This window comes from Microcaecilia unicolor, chromosome 6, assembly GCF_901765095.1.
Source record: "Microcaecilia unicolor chromosome 6, aMicUni1.1, whole genome shotgun sequence".
Lineage (NCBI taxonomy): Eukaryota > Metazoa > Chordata > Amphibia > Gymnophiona > Siphonopidae > Microcaecilia > Microcaecilia unicolor.
This window is the reverse complement of record NC_044036.1, coordinates 342516025-342528725: the sequence shown is the minus strand read 5'-3', so window position 1 is coordinate 342528725 and position 12701 is coordinate 342516025. Positions and strand designations below refer to the sequence as shown.

Below are 12701 nucleotides of genomic sequence, written 5' to 3'. Positions count from 1 at the left end.
CCTTCCCCCCCACACCCAGTTAAATCCCTCCCCCACCCCCGGTCCAGCGACTAAAACAATTCTGCAAAGTTGGGGGTGAGAGCGGCAGGGTAAGAATCAGAAATGTCTCACCTTTGTCCATTCCTACAGTCCAAAAATAAAGTGACCCTTTCTGACTGGGCTAATTTAGTAATTTTTTCATCAAACCCAAATCATTGTTCTGTTTTTAAAGTGTTGGATATGTCCCCTGGAGTCCTAATGTTATTATGCATAACACAGACAGTGGAAAGGGAGCATCAGGCTAAGAACAAGGGAAGCCAGGGTTCAAATGCTACCACCCCTCCTTCTGACCTCGAGCAAGTCAGTTCAGCCTGGAGGTGCTTAAAACTCGAGCATAAATAATCCTTCTGGGGCACGAAGGCGTCTGCTGTACCGGAAGGAACATAGTAGATGATGGCAGATAAAGACCCGTACGGTCCATCCAGTCTGCCCAACTCACCTAAAACAGCCCAAAACTGAAAAGGATTGCGATTCTTCTCACTTAATACTATTTTCAGTATACACCGCCTCAGCCACTATAGATATCAAGAACCAATAAATCTGTAACCTGTAGCGACTGCTTTTTAAAAACAAGGACTGCTAAGCTGGATGCGAGCAGGGAAATGACAGCAGGGCCGCAACCTGTTTATGCCTCTCTTGATTAAGGGTCTACCGATGGCAGAATCAGTCCAATTAATTCCCTGTTATCACGCTGGGTTTGCCAAAACAGCCTTAGCAGCCTCCTGTACCCACAGAACAATCCGGAATGCTTCAAGTTCCTTTTTATGCCAGTTTCTGATCTGCACAAGAGTGACTGCAGCAGCACCAAGACAGGGCAAGGAAACCGGAACTAACTTCCTGGTGCTGGTAAGCTCATGGTGGGGGTGATGTCGTCCAAGCGGCAGCTCTGCTCACTGACTGGAAAAATGCACTCTGGATATCTCGGGCCAGGCACATCCCATATTTACAAGACCTTCCCTTTTCACACACACAGCGAGAGCAGGAAAATATTTGCTGATCCAAGCAAACCTACAGAATATTTCCAAGTCAAGAGAGTTTCGTAAGAATTCTGGCTTTACTTCCAAATCATCAGGGCGGTCTGAGAAACGAGATGGACAAAGCATTACTCCATTAAGTACAAAGTGAGGTAGGTTCAGAGGAGCCCGGCGAGGAGGGGGAGAGCTGGATCTCACTGGTACCAGCTTAAACCAGAGGACTCTGGCCAGCTTATCTGTTAGTGTTTACCTATGCAGTAATCATAAAAACAAGATCAGAATTGCTTGAAACATATCATCACCATTAAAGTCTGAAGTTCTGAACATCTAAAATCACTCCCTACGTTCTGGACAGTGAAACCGTGGAATATGAATGGAAGAAACGGCGATTTTCTTTTAACGAATGCCATTCACACATGCCCCTGGAATCACCACTGTTAACAGACAGCACATGGGTTCTGATTCCTAAATAAGGCTCCAACACTTTAACTTACATAGTAACATAGTAGATGACGGCAGAAAAAGACCTGCACGGTCCATCCAGTCTGCCCAACAAGATAACTCATATTTGCTACTTTTTGTGTATACCCTACTTTGATTTGTACCTGTGCTCTTCAGGACACAGACCGTATAAGTCTGCCCAGCACTATCCCCGCCTCCCAACCACCGGCTCTGGCACAGACCGTATAAGTCTGCCCAGCACTATCCCCGCCTCCCAACCACCAGTCCCGCCTTCCCACCACCAGCTCTGGCACAGACCGTATAAGTCTGCCCAGCACTATCCCCGCCTCCCAACCACCAGTCCCGCTGCACCACCGGCTCTGGCACAGACCGTGTAAGTCTGCCAAGCACTATCCCCGCCTCCCAACCACCAGTCCCGCCTTCCCACCACCAGCTCTGGCACAGACCGTATAAGTCTGCCCAGCACTATCCCCGCCTCCCAACCACCAGTCCCGCTGCACCACCGGCTCTGGCACAGACCGTGTAAGTCTGCCCAGCACTATCCCCGCCTCCCAACCACCGGCTCTGGCACAGACCGTATAAGTCTGCCCAGCACTATCCCCGCCTCCCAACCACCAGTCCCGCCTTCCCACCACCAGCTCTGGCACAGACCGTATAAGTCTGCCCAGCACTATCCCCGCCTCCCAACCACCAGTCCCGCTGCACCACCGGCTCTGGCACAGACCGTGTAAGTCTGCCAAGCACTATCCCCGCCTCCCAACCACCAGTCCCGCCTTCCCACCACCAGCTCTGGCACAGACCGTATAAGTCTGCCCAGCACTATCCCCGCCTCCCAACCACCAGTCCCGCTGCACCACCGGCTCTGGCACAGACCGTGTAAGTCTGCCCAGCACTATCCCCGCCTCCCAACCACCGGCTCTGGCACAGACCGTATAAGTCTGCCCAGCACTACCCCCACCTCCCAACCACCAGTCCCGCTGCACCACCGGCTCTGGCACAGACCGTATAAGTCTGCCAAGCACTATCCCCGCCTCCCAACCACCAGTCCCGCCTTCCCACCACCAGCTCTGGCACAGACCGTATAAGTCTGCCCAGCACTATCCCCGCCTCCCAACCACCAGTCCCGCTGCACCACCGGCTCTGGCACAGACCGTGTAAGTCTGCCAAGCACTATCCCCGCCTCCCAACCACCAGCCCCGCCTCCCGATCTTGACTAAGCTCCTGAGGATCCATTCCTTCGGCACAGGATTCCTTTATGCTTATCCCATGCATGTTTGAATTCCGTTACTGTTTTCATGTCCACCACCTCCCGCGGGAGAGCATTCCAAGCATCCACTACTCTCTCCGTGAAAAAATACTTCCTAAGCTTACAACAGAGATTAGGAGCAGCAGGTCCAAATTCAGACTGAAAGTGGGAGCAGCCGAAAGAATACTTAGAGCACCTTCACACCAATACAATGCAAACTCCAGCTTGGGGGGGGGAGGGGCTGTGCGTTAATATGTCAAATGTTCACACCAATACAATGCAAACTCCAGCAAGGGGGGGGGGGGGCTGTGCGTTAATATGTCAAATGTTCACACCAATACAATGCAAACGCCAGCAAGGGGGGGGGGGGGCTGTGCGTTAATATGTCAAATGTTCACACCAATACAATGCAAACTCCAGCGTGGGGGGGAGGGGCTGTGCGTTAATATGTCAAATGTTCACACCAATACAATGCAAACTCCAGCAAGGGGGGGAGGGGGCTGTGCGTTAATATGTCAAATGTTCACACCAATACAATGCAAACTCCAGCTTGGGGGGGGGAGGGGGGAGGGGCTGTGCGTTAATATGTCAAATGTTCACACCAATACAATGCAAACTCCAGCTTGGGGGGGGCGGGGGGGGGAGGGGGCTGTGCGCTAATATGTCAAATGTTCACACCAATACAATGCAAACTCCAGCTTGGGGGGGGGAGGGGCTGTGCGTTAATATGTCAAATGTTCACACCAATACAATGCAATCTCCAGCTTGGGGGGGGGGGGGGGGAGGGGCTGTGCGTTAATATGTCAAATATTCACACCAATACAATGCAAACTCCAGCTTGGGGGGGGGGAGGGGCTGTGCGTTAATATGTCAAATGTTCACACCAATAGAATGCAAACTTCAGCAAGGGGGGGGGGAGGGGGCTGTGCGTTAATATGTCAAATGTTCACACCAATACAATGCAATCTCCAGCTTGGGGGGGAGGGGCTGTGCGTTAATATGTCAAATGTTCACACCAATAGAATGCAAACTTCAGCAAGGGGGGGGGGAGGGGCTGTGCGTTAATATGTCAAATGTTCACACCAATACAATGCAAACTCCAGCTTGGGGGGGGAGAGGCTGTGCGTTAATATGTCAAATGTTCACACCAATACAATGCAAACTCCAGCTTGGGGGGGGGGGGGGGGGTTGTGAGCTATTTTTCAATTCAATTCTTGTATACCGCTAATATCCCCTTTCCAGGGTTCAGTGCGGTTTACATTCTAGGTGACACAAAAAGCAGATTGTGTTAGTGTCTGGTTTGAGAAACGTTAGAGACCATTGGTGTAATGCGCGAGATTAAAAACATTAAAGGAAAGGATAATGGATGATACTAGCAGGTACAGGTTATGATCGATTGTTATGAATCAGTCTTTGGGAAGAAAAAGGTCAAATGAGTGGAGGAGTGGCCTAGTGGTTAGAACACCAGTCTTGCAATCCAGAGGTGGCGGGTTCAAATCCCACTGCTGCTCCTTGTGATCTTGGACAAGTCACTTAACCCTCCATTGCCTCAGGTACAAACTTAGATTGTGAGAAATATCCAGAGTACCTGAATGTAACTCACCTTGAGCTACTACTGAAAAAGGTGTGAACAAAATCGAAATAAATAAAATATTCACACCAATACAATGCAAATACCAAGTTTTTTTTGGGGGGGGAGGTGGGGGCAGTGGGAGAGCTTTGCAGTAATATATCAAAGGTCACTCTCTGGCCCAGACTTGGGACATCGAGTACATTGGTGTGGGGAGTCAGGTCGTTGGTCATCACTCAGTGGCGACACCTAGTGGCCATAATGGCCTATGATTGCAGGGTTCCAGAAGTAGTTCTTAACCATGGCCCCTAGGCCAGGGCTGTCTTTGGGGGGGGGGGGGGGGAGGAGGAAGAATAAATAATATAAAAGAGGGAAGAAAAAAAACCCCTCAGGTAGTTATAAATGACAGTGTCAGCCCTGGTTCTGACTAAACTGAAGCCCAAAAAAAACATTAGAAACTCAGGTTAAAAAATCCCCCCCCTCCCAGAATCCATTCCAAATCCTCGTACAGATGGTGGGGGGGATCTAGTACTCTGAATCATCACCTCAGGAGAGGGAAGTACCAGCAACACAATGAGCCCATAAACAGCCACCAGTTTCAGTCGCATTACCTCTAGGTGTTCTTCCTCCATCCGAAATAGACCCACCAAGAAGTCACCAAGCTCTCCGTCAAAAGTTCCAGCATTCTGACTCACTTGTCTATTTGCTGACTTTGAAAAAAATGTAACGTAAATTTTAACTAATAATGTATCAAGGGTAATTTCCTCAAGCCTGCATTTAAAACAACCATTTAGAGCTTTATGATCTGTCTCTTCAAATTTCTTCGATCCATCTTCCTTTCATTTGGTTCAGTTAGAAGAATATGGGAATTCTATTTTCCATATTGCAGGATCAAAGCTCTGGAATGCTTACCTTGCTCATTAAGATTAGAAATGCTTAAAAAAAAACCAAGACTGTGTTTCCCACCTATTTGTAGGCTCAATGTGGCACAGCCACACTAGGGAATCGGAGAACGAAAGAGTTGTGTTGTGTCCATTACGGGCTTTAGTTTGGTTGTGTTGCATTTAAGTTGGAACGGTAGGGTATGCCTTTTTAAACAGGTTGGTTTTTAGTGATTTCCGGAAGTTTAGGTGGTCGTACGTCGTTTTAATGCCTGATGTCAGTTAAGAGGTTTTCATTTTTTTTTAGTCAGTGTATTGTTGTAAATGTTAATGTTCTGAAGAGTTTTTTTTGAGCCGCTGAAGATTGTAAATTGAGTATACATTTTTTTGAATTAATCAAATATGCATTCTCATCCCAGGCATATACACAAAACAATTAGCACAATACACAACAAGCTCCCTGAATAACAACACTGGATGGTGAACTGTGTTTCCTAACCCTGAACTGTAGTCTCACTTAGTCAGTTGGGTTTCAGGATTGTCAAAATGAATATGCATGAGATTTATTAGAGATTCAGTGCATATGTAATGTGGCAACCCTGAAAACTTGGGCCCCAAAGCTGAAAGCTGATGGCATTCACATTATATGCACTGCGAGACATGAAGGCATATTTTCAAAGCACTCAGACTTACATAGGTAAGTACATAAGTAATGCCATAATGGGAAAAGACCAAGGGTCCATCGAGCCCAGCACCCTATCCACGACAAAGGCCAATCCAGGCCAAGGGCACCTGGCAAGCTTCCCAAACGTACAAACATTCTATACATGTTATTCCTGGAATTGTGGATTTTTCCCAAGTCCATTTAGTAGTGGTTTATGGACTTGTCCTTTAAGAAACCGTCCAACCCCTTTTTAAACTCTGCTAAGCTAACCGCCTTCACCACTTTCTCCTGCAACGAATTCCAGAGTTTAATTATACGTTGGGTGAAGAAAGATTTTCTCCGATTTGTTTTAAATTTACTACACTGTAGTTTCATCGCATGCCCCCTAGTCCTAGTATTTTTGGAAAGCGTGAACAGACACTTCACATCCACCTGTTCCACTCCACTCATTATTTTATACACCTCTATCATGTCTCCCCTCAGCCGTCTCTTCTCCAAGCTGAATAGCCCTAACCTTCTTAATCTTTCTTCATAGGGAAGTCGTCCCATCCCCACTATCATTTTAGTTGCCCTTCGCTGCACCTTTTCCAATTCTACTATATCTTTCTTGAGATGCGGCGACCAGAATTGAATACAATACTCAAGGTGCGATCGCACCATGGAGCGATACAACGGCATTATAACATCCTCACACCTGTTTTCCATACCTTTCCTAATAATACCCAACATTCTATTCGCTTTCCTAGCCGCAGCAGCACACTGAGCAGAAGGTTTCAGTGTATTATCGACGACGACACCCAGATCCCTTTCTTGGTCCGTAACTCCTAACGTGGAACCTTGCATGACGTAGTTATAATTCGGGTTCTTTTTTTCCCCACATGCATCACCTTGCACTTGCTCACATTAAATGCCATCTGCCATTTAGCCGCCCAGTCTCCCAAGGTCCTCTTGTAATTTTTCACAATCCTGTCGCGATTTAATAACTTTGTGTCATCAGCAAATTTAATTACCTCGCTAGTTACTCCCATCTCTAAATCATTTATAAATATATTAAAAAGCAGCGGTCCTAGCACAGACCCCTGAGGAACCCCACTAACTACCCTTCTCCATTGTGAATACTGCCCATTTAACCCCACTCTCTGTTTCCTATCCTTCAACCAGTTTTTAATCCACAATAGGACATTTCCTCCTATCCCACGACCCTCCAATTTCCTCTGTAGCCTTTCATAAGTCTAAGTGCTTTGAAAATGAGCCCAAAAGTGTCTGGTGAACGTGCACAAGAGTTTTGCGTTAAGTGCAGCTCTTGAGCACAAGTGAAGCATACATCAGTGTCGCTGGGCTTAGATTTAAGCGCCAATGTGTGCTTTCACTTTCGGGTTTGCTCGGATTCGCACACATTTGTTTCTCAGTACCTGCACTTAGAGGCAGATGCAGCAACCAAACGTAAAAAAATCAAAATCGTTAAAGTCCCTAACGATTTTAAAAAAACTAAGAATGCACCAAAAAAAAAAGTCACACATGCTCAGATTGGTATTGAAACGTACAATGTATCAAAGAATCACAATACACATCGGTAATCGGCCCCTAAATCATGCGCAGAGCAGCCAAGCGTTTTGCTAGCTGCTCTGCGCATGCTGCAAACGTAAAAACAAACAAACAAAAAAGCCACAACACATACACGTGGCTACCCGGTCAGCAAGATCCAAAAACAAAGGATCAGGAGGGGGCAAGGGCGCTCGTCCGGAGCGTCCTGTATGGACGGCCTTGTCCCCCCCCCCCCCCGCTGCTCCCCACTTTCCGCCCTTCTGACGTAGGTTACTTACGTAAGAAGGAGGCGGGGCCTAGGCCAGGGAAGAAGAGACGTCATGGAGACTCTGCGACCAACACAACAGATCTTCCTGCCCGTGCAGCGCTTCAGAAAGAGGTGAGAGGCGCTGCTCGGGTCGGTAATAGGGAGAGGGGTCTCGGTGGAGGGGGGGAGCGGTGTAGTCGACCTCAGGGGGGGCAGCAGGGGCGGGGCACGGGGCAGAATGACGGGAGGCAGAGTTAGCTTTGCAAAACACAAGAACAGGAAGGGAGGGGGACCGGGGCTGCTAGAATTCCGCTTTCTCGTGTGTGTGTGGGGGGGGGGGGGGGGGGGGGGAAGTGGCGGACAGTGGGGAGCATGGCCGTCCATACAGGACGCTCCTGATGAGCGCCCTTGCCCCCTCCCGATCCTTTTTTTTATTTGATGTGTTTTCTGACGTCCTTTGGACCAATCACAGCGCTTTTAGCTCTGCTAATGCGCTGGGATTGGCTCAAAGTTTCACTTTACGATTTTTCCTGGCACAGAGCTGTCCTAACGAGAGGTCCAGACCTCTCGTTAGATTTCCTGCCTTTTTCCTGGGTAAAGGCAATCGGAAAAGGTTAGTGCATCTCGTTTCAATGGGGTTTTTACACTAATTGCTCATCTCCATTCCGTTTTCGTTAGCTGCTAGCTTCCTCAGTAAAAGCCCTTTGATGCATGCAACGGATCAAATTTTCCTCGTTGGAGGGTCATTAAAGGCTCATTAAGCTTTAGTGCATCTGCCTCTTAGAGGTTTGCAAGGGCTTCCTTCTGCTTCCAAAACAAATCAAAACTGGAAGATTCTAAAGAGAAAATCATAAGAAAGTCTCTCTTCAACCCCCCCCCCCCCCCCCAATGCCAGCTCTAAGCTGGCGTTATTTTTCCAGCGGTAGGAGCAGGGTTTGTTTGTCTGCTGTTCCCCCAGCATGGAGAGGGCATTAACATCTGCTTGACATTTAAATAGCTACAAACTGTATTTATGGAATCACTGCTGCACACACTGTTTCCTGCACTAAAGCCCTCTGAGCAGATGTGCTAATCCTTAAGAAAGAAACTACACTGGCTCCCACTTAAAGAGCGTATCACGTTCAAGATCTGCACGACTGTTCATAAAATCATTTACGGAGATGCCCCGACCTACATGCTAGACCTCGTGGACCTGCCACCAAGAAATGCTAAGAGATCCTCCCGCACCTTTCTTAACCTACACTTCCCCAGCTGTAAAAGAGTAAAATACAAACTAACACACGCGACCAGTTGTGGAATTCACTCCCAAAGCACTTGAAAACGATTAACGAATTAACTAACTTCCGCAAATCTCTGAAAACCTACCTCTTTAACAAGGCCTACCAGGAGAACCCGTAACTATCTACGAAACAACACTGTTTACAAAATGTTTGACTTTATTGGTTTTGTTTGACGTGGTACATCATCAACAAAAACCGTTGAAATATATCTACCTTTATTCAGAAGGTATCTTTCTATAACCGCTTGACCAAATCTTCTGGTTTTCCTTGACTTTTGTATATCATCAACTGTATTCTTTACCCTGGTATGGCGATGCCATAACAGGTCTCTGTAAGCCACATTGAGCCTGCAAATAGGTGGGAAAATGTGGGATACAAGTGCAATAAATAAATTAATTAATAATCGCCTCTAGCGTGGGCATTAGGTTTTGAGCATTGGGGCCTTGACAGGGGGTGTACTCAGGATAAGGCTGGGAAAAAGAGATGAGAGTAACAGACAGAGTTGGGAAGGCCCAGACTCAAATTCTTCTCTGACTGGCGTTCCCTCCATCTCGGCCACATCACTTTCATTGCTTCAGGTACTACTTAGATTGTAAACAGGGGGGGGGGGGGGGGGGGGACTACAAGTTGTACCTTGTACCCCCCAAGCTTAACTCACCTTAAGCTTCAGTTTAGAAAGGTAAGAAATCAAATCTAAAAAAAAAATTCACTCCATGGGGGAGGAACCTGTTGATATTTGCTATTCGAAGTAACCACCAAAGAAAATGTGTATATATATCTATTTATAGAAGATAAAAAAAGTAGATAAACTTCTCACCACACATGTATACTCAATACGGAAAACAGATAACTCAATCTGCAGAAATGTGAGCAAAACACTGACTAAATTTCATTAAGGTACAGGGAGCAAATAGCCCGTGGGGGGGGGGGGGGGGCTCTGAACTTCCACCAGTTCCAGCTGTTAATGAGCCAATAGCCTGGAGAAGCAGGAGTTAAGGGTCTTCTCTGGGGCAAACCTAAGAACACAGCTGGCTCCAGTGTTACTATAAATCTCTACAAAATAAAACAGTTGCGGACCACCCCACAATTTCTCATCTTTTCATACCTCCAAGCTCCTCCACCGCCACCTTATACCCAGGACAAAGTAACTTTTCAATAAACACCAGAAATATCTCGGCTCCTAATCCCCTCAGGCAAAAGCCTCCTGAACACTGAGGCTAAAATAATCCATCTCTAGTCTAATCAGATTCTCTGGGATCTAAAGTGGGGAGGGGGAGGAGAATAGCTGGAGCATTTTCCTTTTTGTTTAATGTAAAACAAGTCTGGGGAGAGGGCACAGCTTACACTAGACCCTGGGGGGGGGGGGGCTCTTACACTGGACCCAGGGTGGGGGGGTGCAGCTCTTGCACTAGACTCAGGGTGGGGGGGGGCGCAGCTCTTTTACTGGACCCTGGGTGGGGGCAGTGCAGCTTTAGTACTGGACCCAGGGTGGGGAGGATGTAGCTCTTGCACTGGACCCGGGGTGCGGTAGGGGGAGGCACATATCTTACATTGGACCCAGGGTGGGGGGCTCATCTTGCACTGGACCCAGGATGGGAGGGGGCGTATATCTTACACTGGACCCGGGGTGGGGGGGATGCAGCTTTTGCACTGGACCCAGGGTGGGAGGGGCGCAGATCTTGCACTGGACCCAGGGTGGGGGGGATGCAGCTTTTGCACTGGACCAAGGGTGGGGGGGGGGCCCAAGCTCTTGCACTGGACCCAGGGTGGGAGGGGGCATAGATCTTACACTGGACCTGGAGTGGGGGGATGCAGGTTTTTCACTGGACCCAGGGTGGGGGGGATGCAGCTTTTGCACTGGACCAAGGGTGGGGGGGCCCAAAGCTCTTGCACTGGACCCAGGGTGGGAGGGGGCATAGATCTTACACTGGACCTGGGGTGGGGGGATGCAGGTTTTGCACTGGACCCAGGGTGGGGGGGGGGGGGCGCAGATCTTGCACTGGACCCAGGGTGGGGGGGATGCAGCTTTTGCACTGGACCAAGGGTGGGGGGGCCCAAAGCTCTTGCACTGGACCCAGGGTGGGAGGGGGCATAGATCTTACACTGGACCTGGGGTGGGGGGGATGCAGCTTTTGCACTGGACCAAAGGCGGGGGGGGGGCCAAAGCTCTTGCACTGGACCCGGGGTGGGGGGGCGATGCAGCTTTTCCACTGGACCCAGAGTGGGGGTGTGTGCAGGTTTTGCACTGGACCCAGGGACCAGGGTGGGGAGGGGGCAACTCTTGCACTGTCCCAAGGGACCAGGGTGGGGGGGGGGGCAGCTTTTGCACTGGACCCAGGGTGGGAGGGGGTGCAGCTCTTGCACTAGACCTGGGGTGGGGTGGCACATATCTTACACTGAACCTGGGGTGGGGGGGATGCAACTTTTGCACTGGATTCAGGGTGGGGGGGGATGCAGCTCTTGCACTAGACCTGGGGTGGGGTAGGGGGGGCACATATCTTACATTGGACCCAGGGTGGGGGGCTCGTCTTGCACTGGACCCAGGGTGGGGGGGGCGCAGATCTTGCACTGGACCCAGGGTGGGGGGGATGCAGCTTTTGCACTGGACCAAAGGCGGGGGGGGGGCCCAAAGCTCTTGCACTGGACTGGGGTGGGGGGGCGATGCAGCTTTTCCACTGGACCCAGAGTGGGGGTGTGGGCAGGTTCTGCACTGGACCCAGGGTGGGGAGGGGGCAACTCTTGCACTGTCCCAAGGGACCAGGGTGGGGGGGGGTGCAGCTTTTGCACTGGACCCAGGGTGGGAGGGGGTGCAGCTCTTGCACTAGACCTGGGGTGGGGTGGCACATATCTTACACTGAACCTGGGGTGGGGGGGATGCAACTTTTGCACTGGACTCAGGGTGGGGGGGATGCAGCTCTTGCACTAGACCTGGGGTGGGGTAGGGGGGGCACATATCTTACATTGGACCCAGGGTGGGGGGCTCGTCTTGCACTGGACCCAGGATGGGAGGGGGTGTAGATCTTACACTGGACCCGGGATGGAGGGGATGCAGCTTTTGCACTGGACCCAGGATGGGAGGGGGTGTAGATCTTACACTGGACCCGGGATGGAGGGGATGCAGCTTTTGCACTGGACCCAGGGTGGGGGATCGCAGATCTTGCACTGGTCCCAGGGTGGGGGGGATGCAGCTTTTGCACTGGACCCAGGGTGGGGGGGATGCAGCTTTTGCACTGGACCTGGGGTGGGGGCGCAGATCTTGCACTGGACCCAGGGTGGGGGGGGCCCAAAGCTCTTGCACTGGACCCGGGGTGGGGGGGGGCGATGCAGCTTTTCCACTGGACCCAGAGTGGGGGTGTGTGCAGGTTTTGCACTGGACCCAGGGACCAGGGTGGGGAGGGGGCAACTCTTGCACTAGACCTGGGGTGGGGTAGGGGGGGCACATATCTTACATTGGACCCAGGGTGGGGGGCTCGTCTTGCACTGGACCCAGGGTGGGAGGGGGCGCAGATCTTACACTGGACCTGGGGTGGGGTAGGGGGGGCACATATCTTACACTAGAGCCCGGGGGGGGGGAGGGGCAATGCTTTTGCTGAAGGCAGGTGACACCCATCAGCTCATTCCCCGGGTACCGCACGTGAAGAGGCCGCGACCAGTGTCCCGAATAGAGACTCCGTCCCCGCCCTTCCCCTCCGTGTCCCGAATGTGGGGTTTCCTTCCTCCTCCCCCCCCCCCTTGTCCCCGATGCGCAGCTGCCCCTCCCCCTCCTTTGTCCCAGACTTCAACCGCCCCGTCC

The 12701-nt window shown here is 50.6% G+C and overlaps 1 protein-coding gene across 6 annotated transcripts in view; it reads right to left on the bottom strand.

Annotated features, from left to right (window-relative positions):
- Nucleotides 1-12701, bottom strand: part of TBC1D16 (TBC1 domain family member 16) — a 57918-nt gene that overhangs the window by 45155 nt on the left and 62 nt on the right. Inside the window, exon 1 of one of the 6 annotated variants that reach the window (XM_030208612.1) lies at nt 479-510. The exons of the other annotated variants lie outside the window; for them this stretch is intronic. The gene's annotated coding sequence lies outside the window, so the exon portion shown is untranslated. Of the gene's footprint in view, nt 1-478; nt 511-12701 lie in introns of those variants that run through there. 6 annotated transcript variants of the gene reach the window in all.